Here is a 24,111-nt window from a genome sequence, read left to right on the forward strand (position 1 = left end):
ACCACCACAAACAATGCTCCAACTTTTGGACCTCTCTTGCTTCCACACTTTAACCCTTCCACCCCCCACCCCCCCTTTTCAAAAGCATTTTTAATGAGCCATTGAGAATCATTGCCCTGACTGTCTTATCTGTTTCTCTCCTCACCTCTGCGCCACCAAGCACTCTTATCTGGACAGAGAAACGTCCCTCATTCTGAAAAGCATTGCAGGAAAGCCTTCTCACCTGCTGACCAAGGTGACGCCTCATTCGCTTGCTTATGCTTGCTTGTGGTTGAACTACACTTCTTTACCATCTCCCTAAGCTCCTCCCACAGTGCCAACACCCACCCACAATGCTCGATTGACCTGATTTGGCTCGTTTTACTTCTCTCTCATCCTTCCGTAGCCTTCTTTTCTCGCCTTTCTCCTGTATGCAGCCCCCTGCTTATATCCCTCCTTTGTCCATTTTTATTTTTCTCGTGTTCCTCCCTGTGCTGACGTGTCCATTTTATTACCTGCACTCCTTTCCTCTAGTAGGGGGAAAGAAATGTAGGGTAGGTAACTGGCACTGCTGCTCAGTACAGTTTTGCACTCTATCTAACTTCACTGTCATGACAGTCTTGCAGACAGACCTGGGTCAATATACACTTATGTAAAATACTTTCAAATGTACTTGACTTGATTTGCCTGGGACAATAGAACCAACATAATCCCAAAAGTGCAAAACCAAGCACACCTATAAATATAAAATAACACCTACTGACCATACTTTTCCTGAGTTGAATTTGAAAGTATGTGACATGCGCTTGACCCAAATCTGGAGTGTTGTTTTATAATAACCCCATACATAAGGGCTGCGTTCAGTTGCACTAGGTCTGGAGCATGACTGCATGCCTGTGTGCATCGACGCTGGTTGATATGTGCCTGAGCTTAGAGAAATGGAGCTAGATGTGTGTGTGTGTGTGTGTGTGTGTAACTCTGAACGCTCCCTTTTTATATTATGAAGTCTTTGATGTGTGAGCAACTAATGCTATGGTATAAACCAGTGTTCCTCAACCTGCGGTCCACGGGCCGGGTCTGGTCCTTGGGATGTTGCTTACCGGTCCCTCAGGCGGTTAGTTGTCAGACACTGATTCGGTCAACTTTCCAGTGCTAGGTTTAATGGAAGTGGTCGACCAGGGAAGAATGGTCATTTTACGTACGTAAACAGTAGCTTGCAGCCCCCTGGTCCAAAAAAGGTTGAGAAACACTGGTATCAAGGTTGGTGTCGATTCCATTTCAATTAGATCAATACAGGAAGTTAACAGAAATTTCAAATTCCTATGTTCTTTATTGTTTCTTACTGAATTGAGACAATGTTCATGGAATTGACCCCAACCCTGTCTGGTATGGTAAGCATGATCCTGAAACCAACAGGAGCCGAGACTTTGACATTGTTACAAGGCTATTTAGCTGAAAACGTCAATGGATTTGACCTGAGCCCTCCTCTCCAAAGCTAAAGAGAAATAACAAGCCCAGTCATTTTATAGATTACTGACTGGTCTGTTGCAGTGAAATGACACAGGGAAATGTCCATGAAGAAAATAAGGAGCAGTGTAGTATGTTTAAGATATTTGTCTCAGAAATAGCTGGCCTGTTTCGTTTGAATCGGCCTAATCCTCTTTCGGGTTAGAAAAGAGGGTTGCTCTCTCCCCCTCTCGGTGCTCCGCTATTCCTTTGCTCTCTTTCTCTCTCTCTCTATCATGCGTGTTTATTTATCCATCATCTTTAATCTAGAACCCCTTCTCCCCTCCCTCCCCACAGCTTTGCACAGTAAAGTACATTCTTGGCATTTGTTTGATGGTTGTGTGTCAGATGTTGACTTTGGTGGATTGTAAAACTTGGCCACTTTCGATCATGATTTATTTTGCCTTCAAAACAAAAGCCGCTGAGCCAAGTGCTCGTCCTGAGATACACAGGGAGCAGTAGTGATAGATACTGTATTCCAGGGTGAAGAATGGAGATATACTGTATTTCTGTCAATGCTGTAAATGGCAACATTTTATTTATAAAAATTTTTAAAAATTCTCCCCAATTGTTAGTAGCTACTATCTTGTCTCATCGCTACAACTCCCGTACGGGCTCGGGAGAGACAAAGGTTGAAAGTCATGCGTCCTCCGATACACAACCCAACCAAGCCGCACTGCTTCTTAACACAGCGCGCATCCAACCCGGAAGCCAGCCACACCAATGTGTCGGAGGAAACACTGTGCACCTGGCAACCTTGGTTAGCGCGCACTGCACCCGGCCCGCCACAGGAGTCGCTGGTGCACGATACCGGCCAAACCCTCCCTAACCCGGACGACGCTATGTCAATTGTGCGTCGCCCCACGGACCTCCCGGTCTCGGCCAGAGCCTGGGCGCGAACCCAGGGTCTCTGGTGGCACAGCTGGCGCTGCAGTACAGCGCCCTTAACCACTGCGCCACCCAGGAGGCAAGATTTTGACAAATCTCTGTGATGCACAGACCCAAGAGCGTTTGTTTTCAGCTTTCCTTGATTAGCGCAAACGCTAGCCAAGACCGTCTGACATATTAGTAAATCTGTTAATAAACAATTATCTCTACACAAAAGAAGACTCCAAAAAAATTCATCAAGCACTTTTTAATTTATGCGGACGGCCTAAATTATCATAATGTATGGGAACGTAATTATGCAGTCATTCTCGGGGGGACGCTAACTGTATTGCTACTCATTCGAATATTATGGATGCCAACACCTGAAGGATTGTGGGTAGGAGGAGGCACACATCTGTATGTCTTCTGACATAGTATCTCAAATGATTAAACACACATGCAAACGCAAAATTTCATCACTAGGACCTGGGGCCGTATGATTTAATTGACTAATTATGGACTAATTATGGAGTTATTATAGTCCCATGTTGCACGAGGCTATTTGTTTATGAGCTGTTTTAAAGCCGTCCATCCATGTCTGTATTCAGAATGCCATGTAAATGGGTTTAGAGGGAGAGCGAGAGTTCCTTGAGGTGTTTGTGGCAATGGGAGGGTTTGTATGTCAGTGTTACACTACACTTTTACACAGAAACGGCGAGAGCGAGAAAGAGCGAGGGAAAGAAAGGGAGAATAGATTGCAGTTTCACCACACTATCCCTTCTCCCCTGCTTCATGAGTCAGAATAGAACAACGAAGTACAGAGGGATGATTAGGGAGAGAGGGAGGGGAACAAGAGGAAGGGAAAGAGGGTAAAACTTCAAAGGGAAAGAGCGAGACCGGCTTTTTATAGGCGCAGCAGAAAATCCTGTTTTGAATTCAGCCTCCATGAAATCCTGTGAAAATGCAGTAGGAAAGTGCCTACAATAGAGACGGAGGGATATCTAGTTTCCAGTGTTTACCGAGGAGCATGCAGGAAGCAAAGTGCTGTAGAGGCGGGGGCGGGGGGGGGGGCTTATTGGAGAAGTGGTTTTGCGGTCTCTCTGGATGGAAGTCCAAAAGCTAAATTAACAGTGTGACTGGGATTGACTCCATATTGTAATCCTCCATTGGTCCTTTAAGCCCTTAAACACACGCACACATACAAACACTCCACACTAAAAGCCTGTCACTGCGTGTTGGCCAAACAGTGCGTTTCTTGCATTATCCCTGCCGCTCATGCAGAAAGGTAGCTTGGGTCAAGGATGGGGTGCCCAGATAAGAGACTTGGATCTTAATACCACAAACCCCCCTCCTCCAAATATTCACTGCCCTACTCCTCTAATACCACTCCCTGTTTACTGTTGTCCAGGGGAAGGGGGTCAGCTACCCTGCACTGATTAGATAAGGGGGAAAGAGTCTGGCGAATGGGTCCCCTTGGTTGGTGAGAGGAGAGCGGGTACACATTGTGATTGGGTGATGGGACAGAGAGGGGTCCTCTCTGTCGCCAGCCGGTGAAGGGGTTCTCCTGTTTGTATGGGGATTATGGCTCTGCGATTGGGCACGCTCCCAGGACTCCGCAGCTGTTCCACAGAGAGAGTGGGGAGAGAGAGGGGGGAAACAAGAGAATGTGGAAGGATGGAAGGGGGAGGGGCGTCTCGCCTCCCAGTCTCTGAGTTAGAGGGGTTAGTGGTGCTCATCCTGTGCGTAGAGTACGTGTGTGTATGCCAAGGAGCCTGTACTCTCACACTCCACTCCGGTCTTGCTTTCCTGTCTGTTGTCTGTGAGTGGAAGCAGGTTGAAGTCGCTTTGCATTGGTCTCAGTTACTCCCGAAGGACTTAAACAAATATCTCTCCTTTGCTCTTGCTCTCAACAACAGTCTTATTTCCTTTTCTTAAATACATTGCTTTCTGCCATTCATCTTGACTCGATAGGGTCTTGGAAGGAGAAGACCGGGATTTTGGAATGGTGACACTCCAACATCGGGAAAATCAATTTGTTTTTGTAGTATCTAGGCTTTCTCTATATACTATGTAAGTGTCTTTGGTTTTTTGTTTTGTTGTGGAGAAAACGCATACTTTTAGGACCCAACTTCATATCATCTGCAGATTCTTGCCGTTTGGGGAATCCTCCACTATTGTCTCCCATCCACCGTGTAGCGAGACCAAAGGAAAATCCACACCTCGGCTGCTGCTCTAGTAGAGAGAAAGAGCGAGAGGACGATAATGGGGAGAAAGGGATGAAAGAGCGGCCATCTTTGAGCGCTTTTTTCCCCCCTCAATTTTTACCAATGGAGCACTGGTGATTCAGGGCAATCTACCGTTGGGTTGGAGTCGGAAGTGTTGGGCTGATCTGTGTGTGAGGACACACTCGTTCTGTGTTGTGGTGGCTACCAGAGATGGAGGTGATGGCGTCTTGCTGGAGGGGCCAGGTAAACCATTCCAGTGCCATTGATGGAATGCACAGTATGTATACGATTGCACATTTCTGGCTGACTGAGAGGTAGAAAGTGATATGTGAGGTGTTGGTCTCACTCTGTCAAATGGAGTTCAGAGAGCATCAACTGAACTGTCTGCCCTACGATGAGGAGAGGTATGGAACGAGTAGAAGGTGATAGAGGAGAAGGTTGGCTCAGTATTGAAGGCTCCTGTTGGTTTTTGTGCATGTATGTGTTTGACCATTGTGTGTGTGTTAACTGTTGCTCTGTGTCTAGGAGGAGCAGGGGGCCAAAGTGAAGGCCGAGAAGATCCGAGTGGCCCTGGAGAAAATCAAGGAGGCGCAAGTCAAAAAGGTAAGGTTCTGACTAGGGTTGCAAATTTCCTGGAATTTTCAATAAATTCTCTGTTTTTTCCCAAAATACCGGTTGGAGGATTTCTGGAATCAGGAGGAAATAAGCAGGAAATCCGAAGACCTCCAACCTGGACTTCTGGAAAACCAGGGAATTTATTGAAAGCGACCAGAATTTTGCAACCCTAAGTTCTGACCTAACCCACAGTATACACTGTTTTTCTACACTTGTTTTTCCACAGTATGTGCTGTACATTCCCATTGGGATACATAGTTCCCTAAGATCCTCTCCCCCATATCTGCTTCAGATTCACTGCGTCAACTAACTTCATTCAGAGAGCTGCAGTGAAGCGCTGTGAAAATAGGTCACTGCAGTGTGTGCCTCTGAAAGAGACGGAGAATGAGAGACAATCAGACATTTTGCACTGGCATCCGTAAGACTGCTTATTCTTTGGGTTGATTTAAACAAGTCTTGTTTTCAGCTGCTCTTCCTCCGGGGAAGGACTGCCCGTTCCATGATCTGCCATCACAGTTGACAACTCCATTGTGTCCTCCTCCCAGAGCGCTCTGGCGTGATCCTGTTCTCAACTAACATCAAGGCGGTGGCCGTGAACAACTGGGGTCCTTTGCATTGTGTTCCAGTCAGTGAATTGGTTCTGTGAGCCACACCAGGCACCATTTCAGCCCATCGGACCAGTTCACCAGTGTGAGTGAGCTTGAATGAAGTGCAACTGCTCTGAATGAAACGGCTCCATTGAACACAGTGATGTTTTTTTTTTCTCCCAGTACATTATGGAGAGAGCAGACCCACCATTTCAGCCCACACTGACTGATTGAGCCAGCTGTTAGATCCCAACAAAATGCAAAATATTGTGCCCTCTTCAAATATGTTGGTGTGTTACACCACGGTAGATATAGTATGTTAAATGTATAGAACACAGAAAAATATGTGACATTTTGTGAATCTAGCTTTGAAACTGTGTGTGTTGTTGAATTTTCTCTATATTACCGTATTGCAATATAAAAGGCAGCAAAGATTGAATGTTGTATTGAAACCGATTACACCTCCACTTTGCTAGAGGCTTGAAATTTAGATTTGATTTTAGGAGGGCAGATTTTGGACTCCTATGATTAAGAATGGGCGGATTTTTTTTTAGGGTGGGAGGGGGGGGGGGGATCTATGGAAGCGTCCCTAATGGAACCCTATTCCCTATATAGTGCATGACTTTTGACCAAAAGTAGTGCACTATATAGGGAACAGGGTGCCATTTGGGACTAAACCCATGACTGTGGATGTAGGTCAAACTCAATGGATGCCCATGTCTAGGGCACAGTTGCTTCCTGGCTACAGTTTGGTTTAGCAATCTATTTGATCGGCTCTACTAACTTAGTGATTGGATGCTGTAGTCCCTGTGGAAGGGGATTACTGGGCACTTCCGTGGGTGCTTGCTGTTTTTTGCTCCCTAACATGTCACACATGCCCATAAGCACGTACACACAACAACAAAAACATTTTTATTGTCACATACACCAGATTAGGTGCAGTGAAATGTTCTTTTACAGGGTAAGCCATAGAAGTACGGCGCCCCTGGAACAAATTAGGGTTAATTGCCTTGCTCAAAGGCACATTGACAGATTTCTCACCTTGTTGGCTCTGATATTTGAACCAGCAACCTTTTTGGTTACTAACCCACCTTTCTAACTGCTAGGCTACCTGCCGCCTAGACTCTCACTGCCGGGGCTATGGGAGCCCAGTTGTGTCACAAGGGGGATTTAGCCGCAGTGGTCTCAGATAAGGTTAAGGCATTCAATGGACCAAACCAGCGCTGGAGACCAGGACTGCAGCAGAACAGGGGCCTGAATTGGTTGAACATTGTATACTTTAGATATGTTTTCTAGATGGCAGCATGGAGACAGGACTAAGTTCATTTGAAGACTGTTTCAGTCGTTGGAGCCATGACCTTTTTAGATCCACTTGGTAAATACACTGTGTCTGTATCCAAAATGGCACCCTATTCTCTGTATAAAGGCTCTGGTCAAAAGTAGTGCACTATATAGGGAATAGGGTGCCATTTCAGGTGCAGCCTGCATTTTAACCATCGTGTCGTGACACCATATACTCCACGCTGTGGCATATCACTGGTTCAAATCACATCCTCAATAGTTGTCCTGGGGGCATGGAAACATCCCTCTTAAATTGATTTCATATCAACAATTATGTTATGAAGCAGCCTGATCCAAGATCTGCTTATGCTCTTGCTGACCTCGTCCCCAAGCTCAAGTATCTGGTGCATAGAGCCTGGTAACACTGAGGCAGGAGGGAGAGGGAGCGAGCCTGCTTCAGCTGTATTAGATGGGACTTGTATTAGATGGGACTTGCATTAAATGGGACTTGCATTAAATGGGACTTGCATTAAATGGGACTTGCATTAGATGGGACTTGCATTAGATGGGACTTGCATTAGATGGGACTTGCATTAGATGGGACTTGCATTAGATGGGACTTGCATTAGATGGGACTTGCATTAGATGGGACTTGCATTAGATGGGACTTGTATGAGATAAAAATTGCCAATCGAGTTATGAGTTAAGGGTTATGCTAGATGGTGCTGGACTAATAGATCAGCCAATTTAAAACCAGTGGTTGTTTAGTCTGCTCCTGCCATAGACTTTCTGTCAAGTCCTGTTCTGAGGCGCTGTAAAACTCGACAGTTCAACTGAGAGGGAGCCAGCTGGTGGACGAGGTTAAGTTCTTGCGAACTCCATTGCCGTCATTCTCAAGCCAAAACATTTGTTATGACCAGAGGTTTGGCACGGTGGCACAAACAGCCTGGCACTCAGGCTAGTGTGAGAACTGTTCCATACAAAGAGCCTGGCACTCAGGCTAGTGTGAGAACTGTTCCATACAAAGAGCCTGGCACTCAGGCTAGTGTGAGAACTGTTCCATACAAAGAGCCTGGCACTCAGGCTAGTGTGAGAACTGTTCCATACAAAGAGCCTGGCACTCAGGCTAGTGTGAGAACTGTTCCATACAAAGAGCCTGGCACTCAGGCTAGTGTGAGAACTGTTCCATACAAAGAGCCTGGCACTCAGGCTAGTGTGAGAACTGTTCCATACAAAGAGCCTGGCACTCAGGCTAGTGTGAGAACTGTTCCATACAAAGAGCCTGGCACTCAGGCTAGTGTGAGAACTGTTCCATACAAAGAGCCTGAACGCTCTGCACCTCTTCCGCCGCCTCTTTCTCCTCATCCCTCTTCGTCGTCCTCCTCAGCTGGTGATCCGGGTGCACATGTCGGACGAGAGCTCCAAGACCGTGATGGTGGATGAGAGACAGACTGTCAGACAGGTGCTGGACAGCCTGCTGGACAAGTCCCACTGTGGCTACAGCCCCGACTGGGCACTGGTGGAGACCATCAACGAGCTGCAAATGGGTATGGATATACTGTCAGACAGATACTGGGAATATACTGGGGGGGAGAGGTCAGATATTGGGGAGATCCTTGAGAAGATACTGGAGGACCCCGGGGGCGGGTGCGATATTGAGGATGGTACTGGTGGATAAACTGGGGGAGAGTGTGAGGCATACTGGGGAAGTACTGTGCCACTGAGACAAACGTGGACTCGGACAGTGTCAGCTTGTAGTGTTAGGTAGTCTAGGTAGTAGCTAGTATTGTATCCGTTTGTGTTTTCAAGACTGCCCTAGAGTGCCTCTGTAACTGTTGATCTGTCTGACGGCGTGAGGCAGGGATGGGCGCCCAGCCTTTATAATGCTAGACCGAAGCACTCTCGTTTAGGCGCAGGCAGCGTGGTTATTTAAGCTGCGTCACACACAGCACCCTTTTCCTTCTATAGTGACCAGGGTATGCTTAGTCCGGATTGAATCGTGTTTCACACACACACTCCCTCGCTCTTTCTGTCCTCAGAGCGGATCTTTGAGGACCATGAGAACTTGGTGGAGAACCTACTGAATTGGACCAGAGACAGCCATAACAAACTGATGTTCATCGAGCGCATCGAGAAATATGCCCTCTTCAAGAACCCCCAGGTAGGAACTAAGAAACCCTCCCAATGTGTTGTGTGTACACTACTCGCACAGCTTTAGTGTGGAGTACACACATTTCTTATGCCTGCTTAGTGCCCTTGAGTGTGTGTTTTTAAGAAGTAGGTCACAGCTCTGGCAATAAACGACTGAATAATGCATTGGACATGAGAAGGCTAGGTGAGCCAGCTTGCCTGGAGGAGTGTGTGTGATCTGCTGTTTTCAACTCGTGTCTAATTCTCCTTTGCTTTCCTTGCCTCGTTCTCTCTATTTTCCCCACTTATTTACAGAACTACTTATTGGGGAGGAAGGAGACCTCTGAAATGGCCGATAGGAATAAAGAGGCCCTACTGGAGGTGAGACATACATGCTCACTCACATAGTCTCTCCCAATCTACCACCCACATCCCTCTCGCCCCCCCCCTCCCCCTTTGATTACACTAATAAATGCTGTTTGTGCAGGAGTGTTTCTGTGGCAGCTCGGTTTCAGTACCAGAAATAGAGGGAATCCTCTGGCTGAAGGATGACGGGAAGAAGTCGTGGAAGAAACGATACTTCCTGCTACGCGCATCAGGGATCTACTACGTGCCCAAAGGCAAAGCTAAGGTTAGCCACCCACTGACTACGTCGATCATAGCTACTTTGTGACAACTACTGATTTAAAAAGGGCTTTATAAAATACAATTGTGTGCGCGTGTGTTTAACCCGGTGTGTGTGTGTCCCTGATTGTGTGTATTCGGTTCACGTGTTGTCAGTTAATGAGAAACAGATCCACACCATCTCTCTGGTATTTCCTGTTTCTGGATATGACTCCACTGGGATCGACCGAGCACGTGCCTCCTCTCCTATTGCATCATGGGTCATTGGTTACCCCCGGAGACCAATATTTCTCAACTGCAGCCCCATGTTGTGTGTGTGTATATGCTTTAGCTTTTAACCCAGGGTCGTGTTCAGAAGGCATGAAACAGAAGTTAACCTTGGACTTGTATTTTTCAAAATGTTTTCCCATTGCGTTGGGGGTTGTAGAGGTTAAAATCATATTTTTTGTCCCACTTCCACACCGTTTCTGTATTCTCTTTCTTGTCCTCTCTGATTATCCCATCAGTTGTCTCCTTTTTTATGTATATACAATGCCACCTTGTGGAGTGTTAATTCTGCAGTGAATGAACCAGAAATCTGATACGTTGAGTTGTTGCAACACACAGACGCACAACACTAAAAGCCTGTCACTGTGTGTTGGCAAAACAGTGCGTATTTCAACCTCCTACTTACATTAATACCTTAACAAACCAGTTTGGCCTCTAGACATGGGCCTTGGCCCGCCTGTAACCAATATCATTTAATCAATTATATGTCAATATAAACTCAGCAAAAAATGAAACGTCCTCACTGTCAACTGAGTTTATTTTCAGCAAACTTAACATGTGTAAATATTTGTATGAACATAACAAGATTCAACACCTGAGAGAAAAACTGAAGTTCCACAGACATGTGACTAACAGAAATGGAATAATGTGTCCCTGAACAAAGGGGGGTGGGTCCAAAGTAACTGTCAGTATCTGGTGTGGCCACCAGCTGCATTAAGTACTGCAGTGCATCTCCTCCTCATGGACTGCACCTGATTTTCCAGTTCTTGCTGTGAGATGTTATCCCACTCTTCCACCAAGGCACCTGCAAGTTTCCGGACATTTCTGGGGAGAATGGCCCTAGCCCTCCTATCCAACAGGTCCCAGATGTGCTCAATGGGATTGAGATCTGGGCTCTTCGCTGGCCATGGCAAAACACTGACATTCCTGTCTTACAGGAAATCACGCACAGAATGAGCAGTATGGCTGGTGGCATCGTCATACTGGAGGGTCATGTCCGGATGAGGGAAGGGTACCACATGAGGGAGGAGGATGTCTTACCTGTAACGCACAGCGTTGTGACTGCCTGCAATGACAACAAGCCCAGTCTGATGATACTGTGACACACCGCCCCAGACCATGACAGACCCTCCGCCTCCAAATCGATCCCGCTCCAGAGTACAGGCCTTGGTGTAATGCTCATTCCTTCGACGATAAACGCGAATCAGACCATCACCCCCTGTGAGACAAAACCACGACTCGTCAGAGAAGAGCACTTTTTGCTAGTCCTGTCTGGTCCAGCGACGGTAGGTTTGTTCCCATAGGCGACGCGGTTGCCGGTGATGTCTGGTGAGGATCTTCCTTACCACAGGCCTACAAGCCTTCAGTCCAGCCTCTCTCAGCCTATTGCGGACAGTCTGAGCACTGATGGAGGGATTGTGCGTTCCTGGTGTACGTCGGGCAGTGGTTGTTGCCATCCTGTACCTGTCCCGCAGGTGTGATGTTCAGATGTACTGATCCTGTGCAGGTGTGTTACACGTGGTCTGCCACTGCGAGGACGGTCAGCTGTCTGTCCTGTCTCCCTGTAGCGCTGTCTTTGGCGTCTCATATTATGGACATTGCAATTTCTTGCCCTGGCCACATCTGCAGTCCTCGTGCCTCCTTGCAGCATGCCTAAGGCATGTTCACGCAGATGAACAGGGACCCTGGGCATCATTATTTTGGTGTTTTTCAGAGTCAGTAGAAAGGCCTCTTTAGTGCCCTAAGTTTTCATAACTGTGACCTTAATTGCCTACCGTCTGTAAGCTATTAGTGTCTTAACAACCGTTCCACAGGTGCATGTTCATTAATTGTTTATGGTTCATTGAACAAGCATGGGAAACAGTGTTTAAACCCTTTACAATGATGAACTGTGAAGTTATTTGGATTTTTACGAATTATCTTTGAAAGAAAGGGTCCTGAGAAAGGGATGTTTTTTTTTTTTTGCCGAGTATATCTCCACTCACTCTCCTCTTTCTCCCTCCATATAGACTTCTCTAGTCTAAAGCCTCAGACAATTTATTTATTTAAAGTTTTTGCGAAAATCGGTCAGCCTTTTAACTTTAATTGCTGTTGAGAGTTGCAATAGTAGACGGCACAAGAAGTATTTAGAAATGTGGTATTTCATGGGCAGTTTTCCTCTCGTCATTCACTGACAGACCTTAGAGCAGTTGTTCCCAATATAAAAAAAGGAATTCAGTCCGGCTTTAAACTCGCTTGTAATAGTGGAATGCACAAGGTGCAATTTGGAAATTGGGTAGTGTATCATCACTTCCTCTTGTCATGTTAGCCATTATATACCTTAGAGAGCTATTTATAACTTGTCAGAAATGTCCAGATCAACTAGCCCATGTCGGTTAACAATTGTATTTAGTTTTTGTAGCCCATAGATATTGTTGTAATTTGATGATGATGTTCCCCAATGTTGGAAGGTGGCCCGAGTGGGGGTTTGTTGCTATGCCGATAAACAACAATATCCATCCGGACCTTTGCCACCTAGGAAATTGTGTGACCGGACCTTATCAAATAGTATTTCAGTACCCTTGCAATTAATGATATAACCAATCATATCTAAAGATATGAATCCTGTCTCTCCCTCTATATAGGCCTCCAGGGACCTGGTATGCTTTCTACAGCTGGACCACGTTAATGTGTACTACGGCCAGGACTACCGCAGCAAGTACAAGGCCCCCACAGACTACTGCCTGGCCCTTAAGGTAAGCCAAACCCCCCTCCTCCCTTTCACCTAATGGAACACTCCACTTCTGCTTCTTGTGGAGAATTGATTAGGGACTCATTTTTAGACAAGGGGTGGCACATTTTTAGAGTAGTGGTGTTGCGGTGAGCCTGGACAAGCACATTAAGATGAATCTGCTGTGTGGGTGGATGTGGTCTGAGTAATGGCATCCTGTGAGGTCTTAACACCAATGCCCTGTCCACTTAATAGGACCATTACTGTGCCCGTTATGATCTGCATACTGTTACTCATCAGTCACTTTCAGCCTGTCTCCACGCCACTTCTTTTTAAAATCACACAACCCCTGAAAAACACCAACAATAACTATTAAGGCGCCACTCTCCTATATTATTAATGTTGATCTGTCTTTAGCTGTAGTCAAACTAACAGGCACAAAGGCAATTATCAAGGATGGTTTTGGAATCAATATCTTTACCGGAACGATCATGGCCGCTCAGACACCTAGAGAGAATATTTGCCGCACTCAGTAAAACTCGAATAGAACTAGAAAGGAAAATTACTTTGAGAAGACGTCTAAAATATGTGTGTTCCTGACGTTGAAGTTGGGTTCAATTTAGGTGCTGAATGAACGTTGAACAGAATTTATAGCTGTCTATGTTTGGGCCAAATCAAGGCTGGTCTAGACCGGACAAAATCTGAACATAAACATCTATGATTGGTTCGATTTGTTCCGGACCAAAAACCAACGTACGTGGAATTCCAGACCGTTCTAGACTGCACAAAAAAGGCATCTGGACAGGACCAAAGAAACACATCCAAAAGGTGTCAGTGTCGGTCCCTGCTTATTGAGGTATAGACCACAGTGTCACCTGAAATTGAATTTTAGGAATGCACATCTTTGTGGTGGGCCTACCGTTTTGTAGAACACCCAAAAATATGTCAGTGTCGGTCCACGCTTACTGGGGTGTAGCCTACCATGTGGCCCACAATGGAATTTTAGGAATGCCCATTCAAAAAACTGTCCGTTGCATTGCCTTTTATTAGTCCTGATTCCTGTGAGTAATCAATTTGGCTATTTAAACTCTGAATATCAGCTACCCAACTTTTTCCAGAGGAGTTATCCTGAACCTATTTGCAATGTGTTTACACAGCGCGAAATGCAGAAGTATTTCCTTTTTCGCTATGATCCGCTTGTAAAAAATGCAACCTTGAAACCACTGATCAGGACAATTTAGCCCATAGGATCAAACTTCTGGACAGCAGAAGGACCTGATTGGCCATTCCTTCAATGAACGAAGTGAAACTACATGTGTTGTGTTGTCATGGTAACACGCATGTCTCTGTGTGTTCAGCACCCCCAGATCCAGAAGAAGTCCCAGTACATCAAGTATCTGTGCTGTGATGATGTCAGGACCCTCCACCAATGGTTCAACGGCATTCGCATCGCCAAGGTAAACCTTAACCTCCTCGTCACTCTCAAACATGACTATTAGAGGCTATATAGAACTTTTGCTCTTAAGCCAAAAGGGGTCCCCTAAACTTAAAGCTTTTTAAATTTATTTTTAAAAATTTCCCCAAAAACTAAAGATGGTGGTTTACAAGATTTGTTCAATATTAAATCCTATATTTACATGAAGCATGCAACCAAAATACACGGAAGAAGAAAGAAAATACACCATTCGATGTAAACAATTAGCAACTGTGACCTCTCTCTTTCCCCCACGATGGCGGTGATGTAGTACGGAAAACAGCTGTATGTGAACTACCAGGAGGCCATGAAACGCACAGAGGCGGCCTACGACTGGTCCTCCCTCTCCACCTCCAGCATCCGCTCTGGCTCCAGCTCCGGGTCAGCCAGTCTGCCCGGTGAGTCAGCCTTCCAGGGCTTCCAACTGGTCTGGGATCAGCTGCTCAAATCCACGGTGGTCCACTGAGGCCGTATGGTAGTGCCTGGGGGACTGTGATAGACAAGCACAGATCCGGCATCAGCTTGGTTGTCATTTCGAATTCAGTCGATTCAGAAGAGATTGATATGCTATTAATCAATTGATATCCTATTATTTTATTTTTGATTCAATTTCTGAATTGGAGTTCAGATGGAATTGACCACCACCCCTGTCAAGCAGTAGGTAAATTGATTCTAGTTCTGATCTTGAATCAGTTGTTGTGGCTTTGAGGGTACACGATAAAGCTCTAGTCTATCTATAGACACATGGGATTCACCTTTTTTTTTACACACTTACTCCCATTACTCAAATCTGCAAAGTAGCGAGTACTAATATGGCAGTTCGGTGGCTTCAGAGCCTCTTGTTAGCTAATGCATAGGTCAGCAATCTAGTGTTAATATGTTCTGGGGTGAAGTGTCCCCCTAGGTACAGATCTAGGATCAGCTTCCCCTTGCCCAATTCTAACCTTAACCATTAGTGGGGAAATTCAACAATGACCCAAGATCAGCATCTAGCGGCTCTCTTCCATGGCTGTGTGTGTGTCCCCCAGAGTCCCAGTCGAACCACTCGGGCCAGTCAGACAGTGGAGTGGACACGGCCTCCAGCCACGGGCGCTCCCAGAGCGTGGTCAGCTCCATCTTCTCCGAGGCCTGGAAGAGAGGAACGCAGATGGAGGAGAACACCAGGGTTAGTCCTTCTCCCCTTTGACCTCTTCACTCCAGCATATCCCTCCTTTGTATTTCCTCTCTTCTCTCTATATGTCTCTCCATTGCATCCCTCCTTTCTCCTCTTTGTCTCCATCAGATTTCTTTTACTGAAATGGTTGATTTTTTTGTCTCCGTCGCAAGTATTTCCTCTCTCTTTGCTTGAATTTTTCTTTCACTCACTGCTGGTTCTAGTAAGGTTCTACTTTATGGTAAAACTTTATTTTGATAGTCAGTCCATCTGTAGATGGAGTAGGCCAGTGTAGACTGATAAGACTGCTTGGATTCGGTGGACTGATATCGGGTACTTACCATTTTCATCTGAGGAATATGTTCAATTTCGAGAAAATTATTGGTGTAATTATCAACTGGGTACAGCACCTTAATTATCGGGAGGAGGGAGCAGGCCCTACTGTCGGGAGGAGGGGAGCAGGCCCTACTGTCGGGAGGAGGCCCTACTGTCGGGAGGAGGGGAGCAGGCCCTACTGTCGGGGGAGGGGGCAGGCCCTACTGTCGGGAGGAGGGGGCCCTACTGTCGGGAGGAGGGGAGCAGGCCCTACTGTCGGGAGGAGGGGAGCAGGCCCTAGCAGGCCCTACTGTCGGGAGGAGGGGAGCAGGCCCTACTGTCGGGAGGAGGGGAGCAGGCCCTACTGTCGGGAGGAGGGGAGCAGGCCCTACTGTCGGGAGGAGGGGAGCAGGCCCTACTGTCGGGAGGAGGGGAGCAGGCCCTACTGTCGGGAGGAGGGGAGGGCAATGGGGAAAAACCATAAAGAAAATGACATGGCCTCCTAACACTGGTTATAACACCAGTCCTGTTTGTGATATTAAGATTCTAATAATGGCATTGTGTTTTATAGACTTATTTAGGTAAAGTCAAGGGCAGCATGACTTAAAATGTTAGAGTAATTAATAAAATTACCTTGTGGCATGGACACAAACAGTCGTGATGTTTTCAACTGATTTGTCATACAAATCAATTCAAAAGGTAGGTTACCTTTTGCACGTTCGTCTAAAATAATTCCAGCGTCCAAACAGTGGACTGTGCACCTGCCAACAATTTGCAAGTGGCTGAAACAACTATCTCACCAGAGAAAGCATCCGAGCGAGCAAAACAGCGCCCCCTCTGTCTTACAACGTCAACAAAACGAAGGAGCTGGTCGTGGACTTCAGGAGACAGTAGAGGGAGAACGCTCCCATCCACATCGTCAGGGCCGCAGTGGAGAAGGTGAAAAGCTTCGAGTTCCTTGGCGTACACATCACAGACAATCTGAAATAGTCCACCCACACAGACATTGTGGGTAAGATGACGCAACAGCGCCTCTTCAACCTCAACACACTTTTACAGATGCACCATTGAGAGCATCCTGTCGGGGCTGTATCACCGCCTGACACCTACAGCACCTGATGTCACAGGAAAGCCAAAAGGATCATCAAGCATATCAACCCACCCGAGCCATGGGCCTGTTCGCCCCGCAATCATCCAGAAGGAGAGGCCAGTACAGGTGCATCAAAGCTGGGACTGAAAAACAGCTTCTATCTCAAGGCCATCAGACTGTTTTATAGCCATCACTAGCCGACTACCACCCTGCACCGTAGAGGCTGCTGCCCTATGTACAATAGACATGGAATCACTAGTCACTTTTAATAATGGAACACTAATCACTTTAATAATGTTTAGACACGGTATTCTAGTCAATGCCATCTTATTCAACTATTGCTGTATATATACTATTCTATCCTACGTATTCTACAGATGTACTAAATAATCGATCCACAATAATGTCTATACATCCCATCATGTATATTTATACTCTGGACTCCGACATTGCTTGTCCTAGTATTTATATATTTCTTAATTCCATTATTTTACATTTGTGTGTAATGTTGTGTATTGTTAGATATTACTGCCCTGTTGGAGCAAGGAACACAAGCATTTCACTACACCCCCAATAACATCTGCTAAATATGTGTATGTGACCAATGCGATTTGATTTATTTAGCCCATGTATGTGATGCTGTTTGGTCAAAAAGAGTATGACCTGCTATACTATTTTTTGTATACATACATGGGTTACACATACTCAGACAGAGGGGGCGCTGTTTCGCTCGCTCTGATTTATCTGAGATTGATGCATCTTTCTGTCTGCGCTCATCTCGGTCAAATAAATTATCAATTTGGACGGGCAAGGAGGTACGGTAGGGCGGTCCAGGCCATCTAATGCCCACTCATAACGCCGGGGCTAATTTCACTATCTACTAACCCTTATCCTAAAGTTAACCCTAGCCCTAACCTTAAACCTTATCCTAACCCTTACCTGTAACCTTAGCAAGCCGTTGCGTATCAACAGATGGTCCATGGTGATCCTGTACTCATTGTGTGTACTTCTGTCCCCACACAGATGAGGGAGTCCACCAGAGGTGCCACCCTCCCCCACCCTGTCCATGCGCACCGCCAGACCCCACAACTGGAGCCCCCTGCGTCGGGTACGCCGCCACAACAGCAGCCGCCTCCCCAGTCTCGCAGCAGCTACACCTATGCTGCACCCCCCCAGCCACAGGAGGGCACCTCCCCCTGCTTCAACAGCAACTGCCCCCAGATCCGCAGCGGTTACACCCAGTCCATGTCCCCTCAGCCCTCCCCTCCGCCACCCCAACAGCTGCCCCCCAACAGCTGCCCCCAGATACGCAGCAGTTACACCCAGGTCCTGCCTTCCCTACCCCGCCAGCCCTCCCTCCACCACCCCAACAGCTCCCCCATATCCACAGCAGTTACACCCATGTCCTGCCTCCCCAGCCCTTCCCTTCACCACCCCAACAGCTGCCCCCCAGATCCATAGTAGTTACACCCAGGTCTTGCCCTCCCCTACCCCACCCCCCAGCCTACTCCTACACCACCCTCCCTGCCCCCCAACTTTCTCCACCAGCTCAACAGCTGCCCCCCACATCCGTAGCAGTTACACCCAGGTCTTGCCCTACCTGCCGCCACAGCCCTCTCCTCCACCACCACAACAGCTGTCCCCACAGCCCTGCAGCAGCTACAACCAAGCTGTACCCCCTCCTCCCCCCGCCGCCGCCTCCCCCCCGCCGCCTCCCCCGCCGCCCCTGCCTGCCAGCAGCACCCCCACCACTCGGGCCCCACCGTGTTCGCCAAGTACAGCACCATCACCCGGCTGCAGAACCAGAACGCCGCCCACCAGGCCGCCAATCTCCATAGGGCGCAAAACAACCACCAGAGCCCACCAAGGGTGCTAGCTCAAGCCCCGCCTCCTCCCCATCAGACGGCTGTCAAACCACTGGTCAACAACATCAATGTCCCGCCTCCCCCGCCTCCCCCTCCCCCACCATCCATGCCTGCCCTGGGGTCGGCCATGGCCGCACTCCGGCTCGGGCCCCCCACCCCGGCTGTCGTGCCCCAGTTCATCCCACCGCCGCCGCAGAGCAGCGACATCCCCCTCCCCCTCCTCTTCATCCAGACACCATGCCAGGTCTGTGCACATCGCGCTACGGCGCCAACGCCCTCCAGCAGGCACTGGCCCAGAAGTTCCCCAGTGGTCCCCCCAGGGCCCCTCTCCCCCCACTGCCAGACTGGTCGAGTCGCCCCCGGCAACGCCTCCGCCTCCTCCCCCACCACCTCCCCTCCTACCCTACCGCCTCCCCAGCAGCTCTCGGTGCCGACACCCCCTCCTCCTCCTCCCCCACCACCTCCCCCTCCTACCCCACTGCCTCCCCAGCAGCTCTCGGTGCCAACACCCCCTCCCCTCCTACCCCACTGCCTCCCCAGCAGCTCTCGGTGCCGACACCCCCTCCTCCTCCTCCTCCCCCACCACCACCTCCCCCTCCTACCCCACCGCCTCCCCAGCAGCTCTCGGTGCAGACACCCCTTTTCTTCCCCCACCTCCTCAGCAGCAGTACTCGCCCGCAGCTGTTCCCCCCTGCCCTACCCAAAACCTTCTCCCCAGGCTTTCTGCTCCACCATGGTGCCCGGAAGCCTCCCTACCCAGTTTCCCCTCTCCCTCCCACCCCATCTGCTGCCCCAACTCCTCCCCCACCACCGCCTCCGCAGGTGTCAATGAAGAAGCAGCACAGCCTTCAGGTAGGCCACACCCCCAACCAGCCCCCTCCCACATTTCCCAAGCAGCACAGCCTCTCCAAGCTGCCACCGCTGTCCTTCACGGCTCCGCCCACCACCACCTCCCTGGTCAAACAGATGGCAGGCCAGTTCCCAGGGTCCACACTGTCTACCAATCACACTGAGAGCCCCAAAGCCCCCCTGTCTCCTCCTGCGGTGAAGGCCAAACCAAGATGGCAGCCAGGTGGTGGACAGGCCCAGCAACAGGCCCCAGAGTTCCCTCCACCCCCTTCTGAGAGCAGCCTGCCTTTCCCCCTCCTCCCCCGCCTCCACCTGCTCCGGTCACCGGCCCTGCCCCTCCTGCTCCCCCCCCCTCCCATCACTGGCCCCACCCCTCCGCCTCCCCCTCTCCCCCGGCAACCTAGGCTCGCCCCTGAAGAGATCTCCATTGGGCTCCTCCACCTCCTCCTCGGGCTCCTCTCTCTGGGGGGGCAAGAAACCCCTGCCTGCCACCCCCCAGAAGGCCTCCAGTGTCAAGTCTAACTCCTCTGCTGAATACCAGGAGTCCCGCAGGAACCTTCTCAGCAAGTTTGCCTCCCAGTCCTCTTCCCCCTCCACCTTCCCGTCCTCCCCTGCCGTACCCTTGGGTAGTTTTCCCTCTAAGGACCCCTCCCTGGCCGGCCCCGCGGCGCCCCCAAAGCCAGGCAAGCTGAACCTGGCCAACCTGGCCCTGCAGGCCAAAGTGGGTCAGCAGCGCCAGTCCACCGCTGACTTCCCCCCTCCCCCGCCGGCTTTTGATCTCTTCCCCCTCCTCCGCTGCCCAGTGACGGCCACGTCGGGGCACCTAAGGTGGCAGTGGTCAACCCCCAGCCAAAAGTACCGCCCGCCCCCGGGTCCCCTCCCCCGCCACCATCAACTCCTCCTGGGGCAAGGGCTCCCTGAAGAAGGCCCCTCCCCCACACTGCAGCGGAACCAGCCATCTCCCCCGGCCCTGTCCCCACCTCCCAAGCTGCCCACCTCGCCCCCCAATGGGAACGGCAACAACGGCGTCCCCCAGCCGGGCAACTTCATGGACGACCTGAACCGGACTCTGAAGCGCAAGTCGGTGAGCCGGCAGGGTTCGCTCTCCTCGTCCCGCCTCTCCGGTCCCAACCTGGAACCCGCTGCGGGCACCATGGACGACATGGAGTTGGCGCTGCCCCCACCGCCACCTGAGTTGCTGTCGGGGGGGAACGTCTCAGGCTATGCAACGCTACGGCGGGGGCCCCCTCCGGCCCCACCCAAGAGGGGGGGCAACACCAAACTGACACATTGACCAGGGGAGTGGTAGAAAAGGAGACTGTTGGATGATGCCTACATTACCTCTCTTGGAGAGGAGCTTCTATCTATCACACAGGACCGTCAGTGGACGTTGACAAACTGAACTCCTCGTGTTCCATGATTATGATGGTGAATACTTAACCATGTAAATAAGGAAACGCCCAAACCATGTATCCGCTTCTTCTTCTTTGCCATATGTTTGTGCCACGTAATCAGAAAACCATAATAACGACGTTAGGATTCATTCTGCATTGGTACTGCATGGGCATGCTGTAAAACATGAAGCTCTTTGGTGAGTGTATGTGGACCCGTTTGTGTGCGTACCCGTGTATGTGTGCATGCGCGTGTTCACATGCATCCGTGTGTGAGAGCGAGAGGTAGAAGGGGAAATGGGTTGACAGCCCATAACGGAAGGCCTCTGTAATACGGATTGGTATTTTGCCTCTGTTTTTATATGAAATTATTTAATACATTATTTTTTTGTTAAGTTTATAAAAGCTAGTTGAATAAATCAATTTGATTGGAAATAATGAGATCGAAAAACTTTAGAGTATAGGCTGAGAGGTTATTTTAATCAATGAGCTACGAATTCCCAACATTTCCTAAGTATTCCCTGAATGTTTTGCAAGTGTCTCGCTCTTTGTGCTGTCATTCGGTGACACGCGAATCAGGATGCCTTTTTTTCACAGACGATTGCCCTCTCGAAAGAATCTCCAAATAAAAAAAGGAAATTCTCTCCTCCTAAAGGCACGAAGCCATGCCTGCAACTGGAAACATTTGTGACTTGGAATTATTTTTTTCATAAATGTTTTATTTAATGCGTAACTATTGCTTTGCTTAACTGAAGACTGAAATGGCACGAGGCATATTGTGTGTATGTCTTCGAGGGCCCTGTGAGTCTGTGGGCTGTGTGCTGTGTTTGTTTGACTTGACCTGCATCTGGGTCATGTTTATTAGGCACCAAGCAGAAGAAAACGGATTGTGAAACAGGGAGGAACTTACTGGATTGTCCAATAAACACACACTTTCGGTTTTCGTTGCTACATGTTCTAAAACGTTTGGTGCCTAATGAACATCTGCTTCTGTTTCTGTACAGTAACAGCCCTTGCTTCCCTCCCATTGCCCCCTGCTGCCTTTAAATTGTCACATGACATGGCCTAAAAATGATAGAAATATAATGTACAGAGTGGGGACAGCTGTGCTCCAGGTGCAGTTTACTATATACTCAGTTATTCTCAACATGGTGGCTAAAATTGAAGCAACACGTTGGTGCTTGAAGGTACTGAACATTGAATTATGTTGTCATTAGCATTAGGCTAGACCTGACTGGCTAAATTAACCCACAAATTCCCGTCTGGCGCGCATTAAAATGGAATGTTGCTTTCTACTCTGTTGCTTTCTATATCCTGTTTTTATGGCCTAAACATTCCAGTGTAGTGCAATTTCCTGCTTCTCCTGCCAAAGTGCAGTGCAGAGAGAGGGGGCGGTGTTCTCGCAGCAATGCCTTCATTTCAAGGGTGCTTGTGCTTATTATCCTAATAAGCCTGGATATCAATGGGCAGACATCTTATGTTCAATGTAGGGTTTGTCCCAATTCTCCACTCTTCTCCCGAATTGTGAACATCCTGGATTGGATTGATATAAGCATTAGCTACGGTTCCCACCATTGTTAGCAATAGGTACAGTATAGCAACCATAACCACAAAGCTGAATGCCCGTACTGAACTCAAGTGGACCACTACTAGACACACAACATGCTGTCATATTAATCTTGCGTATCTACATTGCTCTGTATTGGTGAAGTTGGCTCTAGATGCTGATCTTGGGTTGTTTTTGCCGCTAATGTTTGGGGGCAGGCAAGCTGATCCTAGATCTGTACCTAGGGGAAACTTTACCCCAGAGCCTGTGCATTTTCATGATTGAATATCATCCTTTTCAGGTTGTTGGTTTGCAGTATGTCAAACTGACGTAGGCATTAAATTATTGAAGTGTTGTTTCTGATTTTGGGAGCCAAATGAAGAAAACGGGGGGAGATTGCAGACTAAATGTCTCTACTTGCATATAAACCGAAGATCACAATATAAATGTTCAAATCATACCTCGACCATGTCCCAGTGTCTTGTTTATCACCAACTCTATGGTTAACTTAAAGGGGCAATCTGGGACTCAAACAGCTTCTTTTTTTTGTAAATGGGACTGGAGCAATATAACCACTAAAACGATTAACCAGGGCTGGGATTCAATCTGCTTGTGCCTGTCAACGATGCACCATAACGTTATTTACAATTTAACCGACATCTGCAGCGTTTATCATGAATGCAATGGAGTAAAACAAGCTTATATTTTGATTGTGGAGTAGTGTAATTAAGCTTAAGGCATTATTCAAGAATAATGGCTATATATAATTGATTTAAAAGTCGAATTGGATGTACCAATCTCAGATTGTCCCTTTTAACCTTTGTCTACTGTTGTGAAAGAATGGAACTTAAAGATTGAGGCAGTCACTGATCTGACATATACTACATGACCAAAAGTATGTGGACACCTGCACGTCAAACATCTTTCCAAAATCCTGGGCATTGATATGGAGTTGGTCCACCTTTTGCTGCTAGAACTATCTAGACTCTTCTGGGAAGGCTTTCCACTAGATGCTGGAATATTGCTGCTGGGACTTGCTTCCATTCAGCCACAAGAGTATTAGCGAGGCCAAGCGATTAGGCGTGACTCGCAGCCTGCGTTCCAATTCATCCCAAAGGTGTTCAATGGGGTTGAGGTCAGGGCTCTGTGCAGGCCGGTCAAGTTCCTCCACACCGATCTCGACATGGACCTCTCTTTGTGCAAGAATGCATTGTCATGCTGAAACTATTGCCACAAAGTTGGAAGCACAGAATCGTCTAGAATGTCATTGTATGCTGTAGCGTTATTTCCCTTCAATGGAACTAAAGGGCATAGCCCGAACCATGAAAAACAGCCCCAGATCATTATTACTCCTCCACCAAACTTTACAATTGGCACAGTATTGTGGCAGGTAGCGCTCTCCTGGCATCTGCCAAACCCAGATGGTGACGTGTGATTAATCACTCCAGAGAACACGTTTCCACTGCTCCAGAGTTCAATGGCGGAAAGCTTTACACCTCTCCAGCTGACACTTGCGCATGGTGATCTTAGGCTTGTGTGTGGCTGCTAGGCCATGGAAATACATTTCATTAAGCTCCCGACGAACAGTTCTTGTGCTGATATTGTTATATGTGCTGATATGTTTCCAAAGGCAGTTT

At 48.2% G+C, this 24,111-nt stretch overlaps 1 pseudogene; it reads left to right on the forward strand.

Annotated features, from left to right (window-relative positions):
• Positions 1 to 22,940, forward strand: part of LOC124011166 — an 88,018-nt pseudogene extending 65,078 nt beyond the window's left edge.
• The last annotated feature ends 1,171 nt before the right edge of the window (positions 22,941 to 24,111 follow it).

Source organism: Oncorhynchus gorbuscha, linkage group LG23 (assembly GCF_021184085.1).
Source record: "Oncorhynchus gorbuscha isolate QuinsamMale2020 ecotype Even-year linkage group LG23, OgorEven_v1.0, whole genome shotgun sequence".
Taxonomy (NCBI): domain Eukaryota; kingdom Metazoa; phylum Chordata; class Actinopteri; order Salmoniformes; family Salmonidae; genus Oncorhynchus; species Oncorhynchus gorbuscha.